This window comes from Schistocerca americana, chromosome 1 (genome assembly GCF_021461395.2).
Source record: "Schistocerca americana isolate TAMUIC-IGC-003095 chromosome 1, iqSchAmer2.1, whole genome shotgun sequence".
Lineage (NCBI taxonomy): Eukaryota > Metazoa > Arthropoda > Insecta > Orthoptera > Acrididae > Schistocerca > Schistocerca americana.
This window is the reverse complement of record NC_060119.1, coordinates 914,808,239-914,827,184: the sequence shown is the minus strand read 5'-3', so window position 1 is coordinate 914,827,184 and position 18,946 is coordinate 914,808,239. Positions and strand designations below refer to the sequence as shown.

General features: G+C 42.2%; 1 protein-coding gene across 3 annotated transcripts in view; it reads left to right on the top strand.

The window, feature by feature from the left end:
- The first annotated feature begins 1,272 nt into the window (after positions 1–1,272).
- LOC124615279 (lipid storage droplets surface-binding protein 1) overlaps positions 1,273–18,946 on the top strand; it is a 205,490-nt gene continuing 187,816 nt past the window's right edge. For all 3 annotated transcript variants that reach the window (XM_047143058.1, XM_047143048.1, XM_047143038.1), the window contains exon 1: positions 1,273–1,380. The gene's annotated coding sequence lies outside the window, so the exon portion shown is untranslated. The remainder of the gene's footprint in view (positions 1,381–18,946) is intronic.

The following is an 18,946-nucleotide window of genomic DNA, read 5'->3' as shown; positions in this document are numbered from 1 at the left end:
GCACGAACAGATCGACTACGTTTGCAGCAGCATGGACTATCAGCTCGGAGACCATAGCTGCAGTTACCCCTGATGCAGCATCACAGACAGGAGCGCCTGCGTTGGTGTACTCGACGACGAACCTGGGTGCACGAATGGCAAAACGTAATTTTTTCGGATGAGTCCAGGTTTTGTTTACAGCGTCATGATGGTCGCATCCGTGTTTGGCGCCATCGCGGTGAACGCCATACTGGCGTATTACCCGGCGTGATGGTTACACGTCTCTGTCACCTCTTGTTCGCATTGACGGCACTTTGAACAGTGGACGTTACATTTCAGATGTGTTACGACCCGTGGCTCTACCCTTCATTCGATCCCTGCATAACCCTACATTTCAGCAGGATAATGCACGACCACATGTTGCAGGTCCTGTACGGGCCTTTTTGGATACAGAAAATGTTCGACTGTTTCCCTGGCCAGCACATTATCCACGTCTCTCACCAATTGAAAACGTCTGGTCAGTGGTGGCCGAGCAACTGGCTCGTCACAATACGCTAGTCTCTACTCTTGATGAATTGTGGTACCGTGTTGAAGCTACATGGGCAGCTGTACCTGTACACTCCATCCAAGCTCTGTTTGACTCAATGCCCAGGCGTATCAAGGCCGTTATTACGGCCAGAGGTAGTTGTTCTGGGCACTGATTTCTCAGGATCTATGCACCCAAATTGCGTGAAAATGTAATCACATGTCAGTTCTAGTATAACATATTTGCCCAATGAATACCCGTTTATCATCTGCATTTCTTCTTGGTGTAGCAGTTTTAATGGCCAGCAGTGTATGTTCACAAAGCTGCATGTACGCAGTCCTGTTTGTACGAATAGTCAATGTATCCTATCGCACCTTGACGGGTTTGTTAAATAACACGAATTTATTCCCATAGAAAACCTCTTTGAATATTTGGATCAGCGGATGAAACGCAGCAATCGATATCCCCGCAATATCAAAGCGTGGTTTCACCTGCATATGGTACACGTGAAGAAACTTGTCGACTCCCTTCCTGTCCGAACTGTACCAAGGCCAGAAGTGGTGTGACGTCTCCTTGGCGTGATTTATTGTTGTCCCGTGCAGAACGTAACATGACCAGTTATTAAAAGTTAAGTGTTTTGTAGTTAGTCTGATGTACAGTTGCGAAAACGTCGATCTGTCAAGTGAGCTTCCGAGTGCGTTGTTCTGGAAGCATGAGGTTAGTGACGCCGCGCTCCTCAGAAGGCACGTCACGTCAAGCAGTGGGCACCACGTGACGTGTGTGTGTGTGATGGGACGCGCAGCACCGTCCCTTCAGTTCGGCTGTGGCTGCGCCGAGCTGAGGACGTGGGGTGCGTGACTGCTCTCTGCTGGCCGGTAAGCAAAGCTCACCTATCCGTTGCGCTACAATACTTGCATGCGACTACTCCAATTACTCCATGCAACGTTCCACATCTACATACACAGTGTGCAAACCGCAACGGTGTGCACAGCAGAGGGTACTAAGCATTGTGCTACTCGCGAGTACCAAGTCGACCTTTTTGAATTTACGGCCCCTCCCATCAGTCACCACAACGATTGTCAATTTAGTTCGCGCAAACAGCGATTTCTTCCCATCTAATCATGATGGAATGTAAGAAGAATCAGCGCGTATGTGAGAGTACTCGTGCTGTAATTAGTCTGACCTTGTCCTTGCGGTCGCTACTGGAGTGATAGCAATGGGCTGAAATGTATTTCTAGATTCTTCACTTAATGCTGGTTAATGAAACTTCCGAAGCAGGGTTTCTCGGGGTACCTTTGTGCTTCTTCAGGCGTTGCCAATTCAGGTTTTCCGGAACTTCTGTGACTTTTTCACGTGAGTCAAACAACCGTTTGACCATTCGTGCTGTCCTAGTTTTAAATCCGTTCAATATTCACTATTGGTCTTGCTCGATACGAGTCCCACAAACCTGAGCACCACTCTAAGATGGGATACGCAAGTGGTTTTGTATGCATTTTTCCAGTATTCTGTTAATGAAATACGTCTGCTCTCTGCTTTACCTGTGACTGAGCCCACGTGATCATTCCACTTCACACCCATACCCTGCCATCCCTGTACATACACATTCCATCATGAAATTTGTCAGGAAAAACTGCAAAACTCTTTCAGTGAATACTAGGCGGAGAAACGATATGCATTTCAGAGTAGTTGAGAAGTTTTTCTCTGGAATGTGTTACTTATTCTTAAACGCGCTCACCATTTTATTGTGTTTCTTACTTTTTTAATTCTTTTGTTTATAAATTTTGTAATTAGCATTCTGTAAGCAATGTGCCGACTCGTTCCATAACAAAGTAGCTCTGCCTTGCTTAGTCCCACGGAACCTGTGGATAAATAAACAAATAAATATTAGTCTCATCGATATTGTAGTGATACTACTTTTGCATTCTGTAAAGTACACAAATTTTTCACTTTTGTACGTTTACAGCAAGTTGCCAATTTCTGCATCACTTTGAAATCTTGTATGGATATAAGTGGATATTTGTTCTTTTTTTTATAGTCCTTTAGTTTAGATACCTGCATCATGTGGAAAGCGTCATTAAGTAACCATTCATTGCGACGCTTTCCATTTCTAACAACCCTACCACAACAAAGGTCAAAATTTAATAATGATTGTGGTGTTGCTCACGCTGCTAAATACTGCATTTTCGGGCAACAACAAAGTTATTATGTGGCAGCTGTCATTAGAGCACAGTTAATAAAGTCATTTCATGTAATAATGAATAAACTAGGCACTCATCTTTTCGTGTTTCCCACGCTGGTCTCGTAAAATAATGGCTCAATCGTCGAAAATCTAGGTGGTGATGATTCCAAGCTCGGATGCAAAGAGGCCTAGGTTTTATTCTGCTATATTCAAAAGTTTTATAGTTGTGTTTCACAAACCATTCTTGAAGATTAAACCTTTGAAAGTTAGCAAAATGGTGATGTAAAAAAAAGTAATCAGCACTCCGAATTCAAGTTACACTTCTTTTTTATTGCTTTTGTTGCAATGGCACGTAACACACAAAACATCACTTCACAATACAAAACATACTTGAAAACATCTTCCTCACTGTCAAAGTTCACATTTTATAAACTGGCTACAATATGCGTCTTTCCAACATGACGTCCAACACTTGACTTTACAGTCTCTAACACTCTAACAACTAACTAATAACCGCTTACGCGCCCAAAAATCAGAGTTACAAGTACGTCAAAGATCATAGTGACAAAAGAAATAATACAAATAAGAATAATATCATTGCAACATAAACATATCGATGTATCAAAGTATCTCTACATTAATGAAATCAAATCTGAATGTTGTCTCAGAAATATGTTAACTACTTTACAGAAACACAGTAGAATATTGCTGGTATCGAGAGGTTGAGGTGAGCTGCCGTAATGGTTACGTAATTCAAGTACCATTACACCTTTCACAAACGTTCTCCAGTCCTACGTAGGGAGAAGCCTGTTAACGTAAAGAAAGAACAGTGCGCAAGCATTACCGGTTGTAACTGTTTACAGCTTGTTTTTTTGTTTTTTAACCTAATGCTGGATACCAACTACACCATATATTTCTTTCATATTTAATGTGTGTTTTAACGCTAAATTGGTTAGCGGATAAATGAATTCAGAGGTTCGGTATTTGAACCCTGTTTGAGCATATGATTTTTCCTGGCGTTTTACATGTCCATTACCTCTAGCACAGTTCTGCCTGTATGAAAAATGTCAAGTTGCTTCTTGCTTACGGTTCCTCGTAAAATTGTAGCTCCTTCTGTTGCTGGCTGGTAAGTCTCTTGGTAGGTTAGAGGAAGGCAGCCTATATCCTCCAATAAAACAATTTCTAGTAAAGCACTGTGGCATGCAGAGTTGGAAAAGTACTGTACTTTATTTAATAAGTCACAACGCGTTTCGAGCAGTAGCTTAGCTTGTCATCAGGTGTGCATTCAGACGACATCAACACTTAATTACATTCTGTCAGTAGCCCACATTTCCTACCATTAACGATGTACGGCGGGCTGCATCTTGTCGGCGATAATGTTGTGTTCTTGGAGCATATGAGATTTTCTCTACGTAATATGATATCACATAACTTAGTTTATAGGTATAATGTAGTTCATTCTTTGGTAGGTATCCGACGAGAAACTCATAATGCAAACGAGCTGAAAATGTACATAGTGTAACATAGCACATGTGTTACTGATTAAACCATCACAATCGCATAATTAATAACCAGTATCAAACGGAATTTTTAAAAAAGGTGTTTCATATTCACCTGTTGCCCTCCGCAGACAATTTTTACCAACGGTGGCATTCTCACTTCGACATACTACGGATTTTACTCTGAAAATCAGATTTTTAAGGTAGCCCACTTACCGAACTCTGGGAAATCTGCATTCTGTAGAAGACAGCTGTAGACTGTCTATCTCTTGTCAAATCAGACGACGACTTGTTTATCTTCATCATTGACATTCTACAGGAATAAAATATATGTACTGAAAAGCGTGCTTCGAAGTATTATTATTCATTCTCCTAGCTAATGATTACCGTGCATCGCAACACATATCACCAGGAATTTTTGTGACAACTGATGTCGTTATATTTACTTTATTGCCGGCCGGGGTGGCCGAGCGGTTCTAGGCGCACACATGCATGCCCAAGACAGGATTCGAACCTGCGACCGTACCGGTCGCACGGTTCCAGACTGTTGCGCCTAGAACCGCTCGGCCACTTCGGCTGGCCCTTACTTTCGTCCTTAAGTCTTGTTCACCAGTGTATAAAAGCGCAGCAGAAACGAATGAAGAATCATTCTAGCACCAATACGGCTAGCAAATGGGGAATTCACCGACGTAAGCGACAAAGGACAGACTGTTATGGCCCCATAGCAGGGAACGAGAATCTCAGAAACAGCCAAGCTGTAAGTGTTCGTGAGTACTGTTATGAGCATCTAAGAAAATTCGTCACAGGACGGCGAAATCACGAGTAGGCGACAAGGTGTTGGATGTCCACGCCTCATCATAGAACGTTCAGAACGAAGGCTTGCTCATTCTGCAAACCAGAATAGGCGGCGATCCTTGGGAGATGTGGCGACAGACTACAAAGCTTGTGCAGGCACAAATGTTTCTGAGCACATCATTCAGCGCACGTTGTTCAAAATGGGGCAACGTAGTAGATGACCCCTTCGTGTTCCCATGTTTATCCAAAGACACCGACACTAATGATTGCACTGGGTATTGGATCATCGAGACTGAACCGTGGATCAGTCGAAACGTATCCCCTGATCGAATGAATCACGAATCTCGTTACACCAGATCGGTAATCTAGTCTGCTTACGCCGTCATGCAGTCGAACAGCCGCCCGAAACATGCACCGCGCCACGGACCCTGCTGGTGGGTGCAGTATTGTGCTATGCAGGACATTCACTTGGGGCTCCAAGGGACCTGTGAGAGTAATCGAAGCCACCATGGCAGATGTGGGCTACGTGAACATTACTGCGGGCCACCTTCTACCTTTTCGTGCAAAATGTCCTCATTACATATCGACGACCATTCTTCTTTCGCAATAACTGCAAGCCATCGACAGTAATCACAATGCGAGTCTTTGCACTGTATCTTCCAGCAGGGTAATTGGCCGTGCCACACGGTAAAAATCTTGATACAGTGGTTTGATGAGCACTGTAGTGGACTCAAGTTGTTGTTTTGGCCACCAAATTTTACTTGATCGGAGCCCAATGGAACGCATCCGGGATTTTTTTGGCCGCATGCTCCGCGCTCACAAACAACCGGGCAGTATTTGCAGGGAATACATGACATGTGCGTAGACATGTGTGCAAGAAACTCCCGAAACCTATCAAGGATTGTCGAATCCGTATCACGCGGAATCGTTCCTGTATTGCGTTCCAAAGGCGGACAAACCAGCTATTACGCATGTTGCCACAACATTTGGGCTGATCAGTTTATGTTTACGTTTTGATAATACAAAGAACTTGAACTGAGCGGTTTGAAGAGTCATCAACAATTTTTGAGTTCTTCGTAATGTTTTATCCTTTCCTTTTTTGTATCTGATGCACTACGATGTAAAATGCATGATGTCGTCTTTAGATGCACTTTCATTAAACTTTAACAGAAGTTTCGTTTTGTTGGAAACCAGGTAGGCAATTTTTAATCTATTAATGGAGATTATTTCCTTCCGCTTAAGAGCAGAACTAGGAAACCATGGGGTATGAGGTGCAGAATATGTAGCTGAGTAGCCCAGCCACACGTTCCTATAAAGTTAGTGTCCTCATTACATATCGACGACCATTCTTCTTTCGCAATAACTGCAAGCCATCGACAGTAATCACAATGCGAGTCTTTGCACGCGTTTGGTAAGCTGGTCTCCGGATTCTTACGCCGATGTGTCTCTGTACCCACTGAAAACGGGTTCATTAACGAAGATTTTTCGAACTCGTAAGATGTCTTAAATGTCCTGTGATAGATAGTTCGTAGTTTTCCCGTGAGCTGCTCCTTTTAATGGAAAAGCCATTCAAAATATGAGGGCTGAACAACGATCGACGGAGCCACGCCGGTTGGGAAATAATAAGAGAGACAGACAGAAAGACAAATGACTAAACGTATCGTGGAACAGACTAGAATGGAAGGCTTAAAATTAAATGAAGATAGGCAGGACATGTAACCAGGCGAACTGATGGTAGATGGGCTGAGGGTGTTCTTTCTTAGATTCCACGATTAGGCTCAAGCTGGTTGGATGACATAAGAAAACGTGCAGGGGCTAAGTTGATGGGTAAGTCGAAAGATCGTAATGCACGAAGTAGTGTGGAAGAGGGCAACTGATGTAAAATGGCTCATGACGACAAACCCGGCTTGCCCGGGTATTCGCTGGCCGGTGTGGCCGAGCGGTACTAGGCGCTTCAGTCTGGAACCGCGCGGCCGCTACGGTCGCAGGTTCGAATCCTGCCTCGGGCTTGGATGTGTGTGCTGTCCTTAGGTTAGTTAGGTTTAAGTAGTTCCAAGTTCTAGGGGACTGACGACCTCAGAAGTTAAGTCCCATAGTGCTCAGAGCCGTTTGAACCATTTTTTTGAACCCGGGTATTCATTTTGCCATATATTATGGTTCATATGGCTCTGAGCACTATGGGACTTAACTTCTGAGGTCGTCAGTCCCCTAGAACTTGGAACTACTTAAACCTAATTAACCTAAGAACATCACACACATCTGCCCGAGGCAGGATTCGAACCTGCGACCGTAGCGGTCGCGAAGTTCCAGACTGAAGCGTCTAGTACCGCTCGGCCACACCGACCGGCTATTCATTTTGCCAATTTGGTATTAGAAACAGGAGGAAATAAATACGAAACACAAAAATGAACTGTGTTTGTAGTAAACTTACATTTCCATGTGTATATGAAAACACCTTTGAAATTATTAAAATCATATAAAGAAATGTGCATAATCTACAAATGTGTAAGTACAGTATCCCGGACAGTTTCTCTACTCTGGGCCCAGCTGTTTCGCGTGTCTGCAACGTGTTTTTGTAAACATCTGTATAGCAAGGCCTCTTCATAGCTCTATGGACGACTGTTGGTTTGGGCCTACAGCCGTTTGCCCTTTGCAACTGAAAGTCGTCAAAAGTGCTGCCACGTGTCAGGGATTGGTTGATTGGTTGGTTTGGAGGAGGGGACCAAACAGTGAGGTCGTCGGTCCCTGTCAGGCGTTTCTGTAAGTTGACTCGACTGTAGAAGTGTCTTAGTATCAAAGAATAACGGTATTAAAACTTCGTGCATGAGCGGCATTTTTTTCACGCTCTTAATTGTTTATGACGTCATATCCCCTGAACTATGGTAGGCGGGTGGCTCTTACTCCCACAGCAATAGTTACCTGACAGTTTGGTTGACTGGTCGAATGATTTAGGAAGAGATGTGGAACATACACTGATACGTACCGTAAATACATTTATATGTATCGATATTGTTCCGTTGATTCCATCGAAAAAGAAGTCCTACAGCGCAAGGCGTGAATCAAATTAAGCAACTAAAATTCCAGTACTCATCCACAATGTCACGTACACAATATAAAGAAACAGTCGTTTTCCAGAAGTAATATTTTTCTATCTTATCGTAACCTGCCTCTGTTACGTTTTAATACTTAAAAATAAGGAATAAATCTATTTCATGTATTTTCCAAGGCTTACGTTCACGAACGGTTGCATTAACGTTACCGCTACATTTTATAATAGCAGAGAGCACGCTGGCTTCTATTAGCATGAAAGGGCCAACACCGAGAGAATAGCACTACATTATCTGCTGGAATGTAAGCTATGATTACGGATGAGTTCATTGATTTTTTTAGAATTTACTGATATATTTTTATTGCCATTTCATATTACTGTAAAATAACCTAGAGGTCTTTCACATATCTACTTCACTATATTTAATTAAGGCAACGGTGGAATATATGGTTGACAGAAGAAGAGTTGGAGGCGGTATGTTAGTCTTGATAACTGACCACTCTTCTAAAAACGAACACACACACACACACACACACACGGCACAAAGAGGGCTCTGTCCCTGCTGATATCTATCTGGGCGTTGGCTGTTAAGGTTTGAAAGGTTTTTCTTTTTCTTTTTTTAGATGCTGCATCGAATACTACAGCAATTTGTCTCGACCTTGAAAGTTTTGTACTCATGAAGTGTTTGACTACTGAACAGAATCGTCAGCTCCTTTATCTGTTGCTGTAGGTAATTCTTGTCCTCCTTTTGTAAAATGGTATTTGTTTTCGCTGGCGCTAGTAGAGGAAGAGAGCTGGTGTTCCATTATTATCAAAAACATTAAAGGCGGAGCAGGAGTTCGCTTCGACAAAGCTGTAAGAAAAAATAAGTCGTGTGTTTGTTAAAGGAACCATCTCGCGATATTAGCCTGGATTACTCCACGGAATGTAGAGGACGCTGTGGAAGGTAACTGAGCCACCCATCTCTGTTCATAACCGGTGCGCTTTCTCGCTTAGCAGAATCTACTAATTATAGTGGCAGTACTTTAGACTTATATCTAATAACCATGCTTGTAATTAAGTCCTGGTACATTTTCTACGTTCTTCTGCTACATACTTCATTTCGGTGGCTATTACAATTTTACGAGCAGGTTTGCTTAGTAAATTTTATTAACTACCGTGGTCTCTAACCTTTAAAGCGCAGTAAGTTGAAACCGTTCCAATCTGTACTTGATAGTTAAGATATCCCTTCTCACAAGTGAGCTGAGGAACTTGTTAAGACATGGGACTCTTGTAAGTGGCGATCAAAAACTTTCTATTCGAAGGCCGTACAATCCGGAATCGGTATGCCAATCAGGCAAAATCTCCATGAACATGTGACATGTTCGCCTTCCTTTCTTCGTTTGTTGTCCTCAGTGTCGACGTACTGCACTGCTACACTGGCTGAAAAATGGGTTTGTGGATGTACAACACTGACTACTTTAAATGATGTAGCCGACAGGTGCATATTTGCGTTTTACAGTACTTTCATTTCACTGTTCACAACCCCCAAATAATACTCAGTTATATATGACCAGGCCACTATTGTTTAAACTTTCCAAAAGCTTCATACTAATACAGTAATTTACTACTGAACATCTACGAGCAGTAAAAAAACATAACCACAAAGTTCACAGTTCTTGAAGAATGGAAAGGTAGTATGGAACAGACACTGTCATTGTTTTAACGCATGGCCTAATTGTGTTACACTTATTTCACAGTTAAGTTGAAGCATTGTTGTTGTTGTTCTAATCAACACAAAATTCTCGTTTGAAACTCGGACGTGGACTGACTGTCTCGGGCCCAAAAATCGGGCCCTTGTATATCCTCACAATAATAGGTGCTGAAACTACACATTGTTCAAAGTTAAATTTACAGAAATTACATTTAAAACTTAACTCAATAAATTAACTGAATACATCGAAAAATTCCGTCTTTTTTACAGTTTCTCGTACTACGAGAGTTAAGCCGAATTATTTGTTTAAATCATCAACTTAACAAATATAGTTACGCAAACAATACTTTTGACGAAACCGTTGATTACTTTGGAATTAATTAAGGCCTGGCTTTCCTAACATGTTTTCGAATAGAGTCAAATAAATACTTAAAGAATGCTAGTGTTTCGCCTTCCAAACGTTTATAATTATTGTAGAATTTATATTTGTTTAAACGTCAACAATAGAATTTAAGTTACGAAACAATCACTGATTTCACCCTATAATGAAAGTATCAACTAGGAATAGTCGAAATAAATTAGAAAATTGATTACATCCATAAAACTAAGCACAAAATTAGATCTGGTGTTGTGTTCTTAAAAACTGAGAGCCAACCTTTCTCTTTTATGGAAACGCAGATTATGTTCACGCATGTTAATGGCAATTAGTTAAAAGTGAAAAAACGAATTTAAGGAGGCAGATGGCTAAACAAGGCTTTTTTAAGTGACCGAAGGCGTGATAATCCCGTGGGGAGAGAGATCAGGGTGACAGGGCACGTGCTCGAGTGTCTCCCGCTTGAGCTAGAGTAACTTCTGCTTTTCGGCAATATGGGGATGTGCGGTGTCATGAAACAGCACCCCTTGTTGCAGTTTTCCCGGAGTGTTTCACCTTAATTGCACGCCACAATTTCTCCAGCGTTGCGCAATACCGTTCCCCAGTGGTGGAGGCACCAGGTTCCTTGAAATCGGTAAGCAATAGGCCCCGGCAATCAAAGAACAGGGTGAAGATCATCTTCCCAGCACATGGCTGGCTCTTGATCTTCTTCGTGGTTTTCGACAGACATGCTGCTCCGTACACATTCTTCATTCTCCGGTGGATGTCTACTGATATTCGTCTTTCTGCAGCCGAGAAAAGGATAGCAAGACTTTGGTCCTGTTTGGACGCCTTTGGTAATAACGTCGCCGTAGTTCACATTTCCGCATCGACCGCATGCTCGTCGGAAAGACACGAATATCACACTAGTCCCTTGCCTATGTGCCGGTGCTTATATACCCACATCGGTCTCGCTACGTTGCATATAGGCTGCAGAAACTTCCTCAAACGGATACTTTTTGATCGCCCTTTATATTAGGAGGGATCAGCGCTAATACCCCTGTCCGCTCATACTGATTTAGGCATCGTATAGTTCTCCTGAATATCTTGAATCGAATGACGGAATGGTCCATTAAATAAGACAGTTGGTAATTCTCTTCTCCATTCCTATTCAATTCACCTTGCACGACCCCAATCTTCCTTCCAAAAAAACAAAAGCTTACGATATCTGTTAATATGATGTCTCAGACTAATCGGCGCAAGTCAGACCACCCTGAGAAAAACTTCATTTATCTCTTACCTTAGCACTTCGAATTAATTTGACTGGCGTAGAACGGCCAGATCTATAGATCTATAAGCTTCCGTCAGATCTATAAACTTCTGTCCTTTTTCAGAAAGTCTAGTGGCTTTTCAACATCGTACTTACTAACATCCAGAATATCCTCGAAGCCTACTACGAACAGCGAAGATGTGCTACAATTTATCTGCTGTCGAAGGTATTTATAATCTGAATGCGTTCATTCTCAAACAAATAGTTCAGGATTATGATTTGTGCGTAAGTTATTAGAATTTCTCGGTAAATTAATTTCATTTACGTTTTTAATGAAGATACATCAGAGACAAATGTGACTAAAATAATCAAGCAAATCAGCTGTCATGTAGAGTATAATCATGAAGTTGCTAGTGTATAAGTTGTATATTGACTAGCGGTAAGGAAAGTGGTCCTGGTACTCTGACATAATTAATCGTTGCCCTCCAAAATACTGACTAAGAAAGTCATTAGGTACAAAATACAACAAAAGTTACTGTCAATTACATTGAAAGTGTATGATGAAACATCTGACAAAGAACGACAGATCAAAACTTGGCAGGATTGGTTAAAGGGTCTGGGACCCGATTCTAATAAACGCGTACCAGTGCAAACGATTATAATCGGCCGGCCGGTGTAGCCAAGCGGTTAAAGGCGCTACAGTCTAGAACCGCGTGGCCGCTACGGTCGCAGGTTCGAATCCTGCCTCGGGCATGGATGTGTGTGATGTCCTTAGGTTAGTTAGGTTTAAGTAGTTCTAAGTTCTAGGGGACTGATGACCTTAGAAGTTAAGTCCCATAGTGCTCAGAGCCATTTGAACCATTTTTTGATTATAATCGAGAAGTTGCACCGCGACAGCTGAAATGTTAGTGTATACGTTTGCACCTGTGGCTGGAGTTGAAAGCATATTGATCATATAATCTGCAAGCAAGTCTTCAGAATGGAACTTAAAGTTATTAAAACTCAGTTAAAATGAATTTGACTGTCCCTACGACTCGTTTAACTGTCGTGGCTAATCGCACCTTGTTACTGCAGATGGAGACTGAAATGGATGTGAAATCAGTCATAGGTCACATCTGCGACTAAGTTCAACTCAGCTGAAAATTTTTTGAAGTCCCCAACTCGTCTGCTTAGAGGTGTCTGACTGCTCAGCTGACGATGTGCGGGGAAGAAGCCTGGCAGTGGGGAGCCGCGGAGGTGGGGAGCCCTAGGGATGAAGTTATTCTCATCTGTCTTCTTCGAGAAAGGAATACTCGTATTTTCGCCACGTTATCTCAAGTGGCTAACTACGCATATTCCAAGCGCCGACCGGTAAAATGCTTTAAAAGAAGCTGATTCCCTCTCTGATTATGATGTCAGGCAGAACCAGCAACATGCTCCCTAACACTTGACGCCTACTGCTTGAACACTGCTCACCGGTGTGGGATACGTACCAGATAGTGCGCTTCGTTACAGGATCATTTGGTAATCGCGAAAGCGTTACGGAGATGATAATCTCCAGTGGAAGACTCTGCATGAGAGACGCTCGGTACGCGCTTTTGTTGAAGTTTCGAGAACATACATTCACGATCACAGAATACGTTCTCCTCCATCGCTGAGCAGTCTAGCTGTCACGCGAATTACCTGTGTTCGGTTACCGGAACTGCTAACGATTTTATTTTCTTTGGTCGGTCATCTCTAATCGGCTGAGTTTAACTCCTACTGGACAACCGAGGAGCTACCTGAATGAGTAGCAGCGGCTTCGGTTTCGAGTACCCGTCATTAACGGCTGGGGGAGCAGTGTACTAATCGTAAGCCCATCCACGCTGGCGATCAACGAAAGCGTTGGCTGTGTGTGAGTCAGCAGCACGTATTCTGCAGTGTCTGTACTCAGTTGTCGTGACATGTGCCTGTCATGATCGTCGGGATATTACGAAAGCGTAAATCAGAACAGCCACCGGGTTTCGAAACTATCTGCAACGTATTAATCTTTGCGCCACCCAGCTGTCGCGTGTTTCTTTTATTTACTATTTGCTCAGTATATGCGTGGCGCTGTTGGCAACTTCAAACGCTTCGATTTCTGAAACTGCGTGTCCACTAACGTCAGTGAGCGAAGCAAGAATGGACGCAAGATTTAAGAGCGAAGACAACTTCGTAATGCGATGTGGAAAATCCCTTATCGTCTGTATTCATGAAGATGCGCATATAGCAGCTCGCTAATTGCGATAAGGCAGACGAAGCTTGGGTGTGGTGTAATACTCGCAGAAATCAGCGATGAACGGCACTTGCAGCGATAGATATTACGAGAGTACAGTAAGGCATTGACGTAATGTTTTAACTACATAGGAATATAAAAGTAAATTTATAAAATATTAAGTTTGACGCTTGTAGGAAGAAAAAATTGCAGTTACCCTGCCCAGGAAGATTTTCCACGACAGATCACAGGCTATAGAGTGTTCCCGAAAAAGCGAAGAACTAATCTTTCTCTCATTACCATAGAGCCAAATGTCCTGTCGTTATAGTTAGCTACAAAGGATTCCTCTTACTGGACTCTTAATTAATGTGCAAACTAAGGATCTGCAGTGACAATTTCTTTTTCCACGAGTTGTGGTCATGATTTTGCTGTCGCGAACACAAAAACTCATTCCAGCGAACATTATTTCACTGCTTATTTTTCCACTTGTGACTTTATTCTCACAATCATAATAGTGATGGCTGACTATGTTATACTGCTTGTCGGTGGCATTGCACAAGAATAACTCTAAAGTTACATAATGATCTGAAATACTGCATATTTGGATGAGGCAAACGAGGCTATCATTAGATGACAACGTCACCCCTGTGGAAGCTGATGAAATTCAACGCGAGACAACCGACGTTTACAGACGCAAAACGGCAGTTACATAATGCTGTCAGAGTACTTAAGGAACTCGTAACTCTTGTTTCCTATTCCATCAGACGACTCCACCTGACATAAATGTCAAAAATACCTACAGAACTTTAACGGTTTTAGTGGTCTCTCCAGTGGTAGTAATGGTCTCCGTAAATCCATGTCGCCTCCTCCAGATCTATTTAATTTGATTGGTCATATGTAAATACTTCTCAGCAGGTCCATGGTATAAATACTCGACCATTACATAGTTAGACTTGACTACAAGGGCGAGCTGAAAAGTAAGGCCCCCGAATTTTATAAGTGAAAACTCTTAAATCTTTTTAAATAAAACAAACGTTATTGACATTCCACATCTTTGTTCTTTGTGTCTACATATTTGCATCTCTATGTCGCTGGAGGACTCCGAAATGTGGTGTGTAACATGGCAGTCTGCAACGTAACTATGTGGGTGTGTGAGTTTCAAATTCAAAGAGTTCGTCAACACACAGAGCATCCTCTTCTTCAGTATGAGTCTGTCAGATCACACACGAGCGCTGCGACATCTGCAGCAGTCCAACGTCTTTGGTTAACTTTCACGCGATACCACCGCCATCAGTATATGCGCACTTTGCTATCCGTTGACGTTTGTCGCCTCAGTGTATGCACTCACCCTTGTTAGGACTAGGTACTTCGAGTTTCCTTTCGCCATGTATATTTAAGATAATTTCCTTCAGCTTGCTGCTAGCAAGCGTAATAAGACTGCAATAAACAGCTCATATCCGTGTATAAACAGCGTTATCCTCCATATTGTCAGCTGTACTTAGGCTACATGGCGCAGCAACAAAAACCCCGACAACAGTCGATTAAATACAGCCTCTGCTGTTCTCAATTACATTTCAAATTCTTGAATTAGTCTCGTTCGCAGGCGCGGCGACGGTTTTTCGTCTTTATCGAAACTATGCAGCGGCGACTTGGGTAAGAGGGGGGAAGAAAGAGGAAGCTGTATGTGAAGTCCCACATATACATGGCGGAAGCAGGCGGTAGCACTCGAATTATCGATCTTTGTAACGCTTTAACGCTTCGAATTCGTCAGCCAGAAGGGCTGTTTTCACGTAATACAATATTTCGACGTCTCATTCGCTGCTTAGCGTTAGCACAGGAGTTGTTGCACGATATCTATAGGCCCTGATTGTGGTTAAGTTTATAACTTTCGGATCTTTAGTTTCGTTTGGTGGGTAATTTGCGCATTGCATTTAGTTGTCTTTTGTTGTCATTTTGAAACGATTACAACCTCGTTTGTGCCTTACAGATAATAAGTCATTTCGCATAATAATCATCATCGGTACAGCGTAGAAAGCAACCCTTGCGTGTGACTGTACGCAGCAAGCAACAGTGGCTGCATATAAATGACCTCCGTAAATGTACAGGGCGTTCGGTTGAGGGACGCCTGTGTCAATTGGTTAAAGCGCACCAGAAGATTCGGCTCCTCTCACCGTTCAGCATCGTCACGCAGTAGCTTTCGGACTATGCTACCTGTCAATAAGACAGCTGCCACACCTTCGTAACGTTTATTAAAAAGTCTACGCGAAAATATAGAATGAAATTGCCGGTTTACCGTTGTTTATTAAAGACGAGTTAACGACAGGGGCTAAAGTGGAATGTGAAAAGGGTGTTCAGATATTTTAACGCATATCCATTTTTTGGTGGCATTTCAAGTTTGTTGCCGCCACTAAGCATTTTTCTTTTTTAATAATGCTGGTTATTGTTCCCATCCGTCAGAGATTCTGAAATTTCAAAGAGGATTCTGTCGAATTACTCGTGTCTTAAAAATTTACACGGCTGATCATTAAAATTGCAACTTCAAGAAGGATAGTAAATAACAAAATTTCACTTGTATATAGAATATAGTAAGAAGAATGGATGACTAAAGTTGTAGGTGATTTTCAAGACTACAAAGGAGGGTATATCATTTTGTACACAGGTGCCACCTTTGGCAACAACAACGGCTCTAAACTGGCTGGGCACTGGGTCGAACTAAGCTTGGGTGTCAGATGTTGTTACACCACCCCATGTTGCTTCTACCCTCTGCCAGAGTTCACGAACGATAGTGACTGGCCACTCTCTCAACAGCTCTGACAAAATGAGTGAATTTTATCTGTAATGGATGCAGCTGAACTCCGTCACTGTTCCTTTATATGGCGTAGAATGATAGCCGCTATCAGTCGCAGCAGTAGGTGATTTTATTTAATGCACAACCGGCTTCGTGCTTGTGCCCGTCTTCAGATGGTTTACATTCAAATATATGTTTCCGTGTTCAACGTTAGAGATCACCGTTTAAACAAAAAAAAAATGCTATGATGACTAAAGAGAGACAATTGAGACAGCTGGAAGCTTCTAAGCGGCATGTCTTGTAAAATTGTAGTACTTACAAGCGGCTGGAGTGTCCATATCGTTTTCACATTACTTTACCCACATTACATTAAAACCCCGATGAGCACCATCCTTAAATATGTTCTTCGCGACGAACAGAAATCTGTTGTCATATCCAAAACTCTTAATGCAGTACACAAAACAAGTATAATGTAAATTGTGATCAAAGACCATAACCTCTGTTTTCTTTTGTAAACACGTTGGGTGTTGTGAGTGCTGTTGAGTCAAAGGCGTAATCTGGAAGTACCAATAATTACAATGGCGACTAATATACAGTTAACATGTAAAACAATAAAGATCTTTTATAAAAAAAATGGTAAATTTAAAGTGGAAAAGACATGGATACTCTAGCTGTATTTAAGTACCACATCGTTTTGCAACACATGTTGCTTATCAGCTTCCAATTGTCTCAGCTGTGTCTACTTAGTCATCATCACATTATTTATTTTCAGGATTCCCTACCGCAGTCGGTAAAAACGGAACCCTTATAGAATGACTTTGTTGTCTGTCGACTGTTAGAACCCTTTTTCTCAGGAACAGGTGGACGAATCAAGTTGAAATTTGTCACATACTAAGGCTTACAGTCCCTTGGCGTGTAAAAATTGAAGCTCCTACGCCAATGCAGTCAAACGATGCGGTCATTTATGTCACATTTTTGACACTCGCAAATTCATTAAAACTTGTAGGGTATGTCCCTTTGGTCTAGAAACGTGAAATTTGACAGGAAGTAGTGTTTCACTGTAAGAGTAAAGGGAAAAAATCGAAAATCTTGAATTTGTAATTATATCACACGAAAAACATTTTTTGTCATTTGTTATCTGACTGCCTGTCTGCCTGTACGTCTGTCAGTCTGTTGAGCCGCCCTTTTCTCAGAAACGGGTAGACGGAACAAGTTGATGTTTATGTCAGATACTAAGATCTATAGTCCCTTGTCGGTGTAACAAATGTGAGCTTCCAAGTTTTCACATGTTTTGATACTAGAAAACTCACTAATCAAAACCTACGTAATACTTCCCGTTGATGTAGACTCGTGAAATAGGGCAAGAAGCAAGGTTACACAGTACAAGTAAAGCAAAAAATCAGATTATTATTAATTTGTAATTATATCACACGAAAAAAAATTCTTTTGTCAAACTTTATCCGACGTCAAACTTGAAATTAAAACATTCTCGAAATCCTTGGAAACCCTCCCAGGAACCGATACCTTGCCAGTATCGATGTAGACAAAAGGTATAAGTGGTCCAGATTCTCGATTCCCGGAATGGACGAACTGTCTATACAGGGTGTTACAAAAAGGTACGGCCAAACTTTCAGTAAACATTCCTCACACACAAATAAAGAAAAGGTGTTATGTGGACATGTGTCCGGAAAAGCTTAATTTCCATGTTAGAGCTCATTTTAGTTTCGTCAGTATGTACTGTACTTCCTCGATTCACCGCCAGTTGGTCCAATTGAAGGAAGGTAATGCTGACTTCGGTGCTTGTGTTGACATGCGACTCATTGCTCTACAGTACTAGCATCAAGCACATCAGTACGTAGCATCAACAGGTTAGTGTTCATCACGAACGTGGTTTTGCAGTCAGTGCAATGTTTACAAATGCGGAGTTGGCAGATGCCCATTTGATGTACGGATTAGCACGGGGCAATAGCCGTGGTGCGGTACGTTTGTATCGAGACAGATTTCCAGAACGAAGGTGTCCCGACAAGAAGACGTTCGAAGCAATTGATCGGCGTCTTAGGAAGCACGGAACATTCCAGCCTATGACTCGCGATTGGGGAGGACCTAGAACGACGAGGACACCTGCAATGAACGAGGCAATTCTTCGTGCAGTTGACGATAACCCTAATGTCAGCGTCAGAGAAGTTGCTGCTGTACAAGGTAACGCTGACCACGTCACTGTATGGAGAGTGCTACGGGAGAACCAGTTGTTTCCGTACTATGTACAGCGTGTGCAGGCACTATCAGCAGCTTATTGGCCTCCACGGGTACACTTCTGCGAATGGTTCATCCAACAATGTGTCAATCCTCATTTCAGTGCAAGTGTTCTCTTTACGGATGAGGCTTCATTCCAACGCGATCAAATTGTAAATTTTCAAAATCAACATGTGTGGGCTGACGAGAATCCGCACACAATTGTACAATCACGTCATCAACACAGATTTTCTGTGAACGTTTGGGCAGGCATTGTTGGTGATGTCTTGATTGGGCCCCATGTTCTTCCACCTACAGTCATTGGAGCACGTTATCATGATTTCATACGGGATACTCGACCTGTGCTGCTAG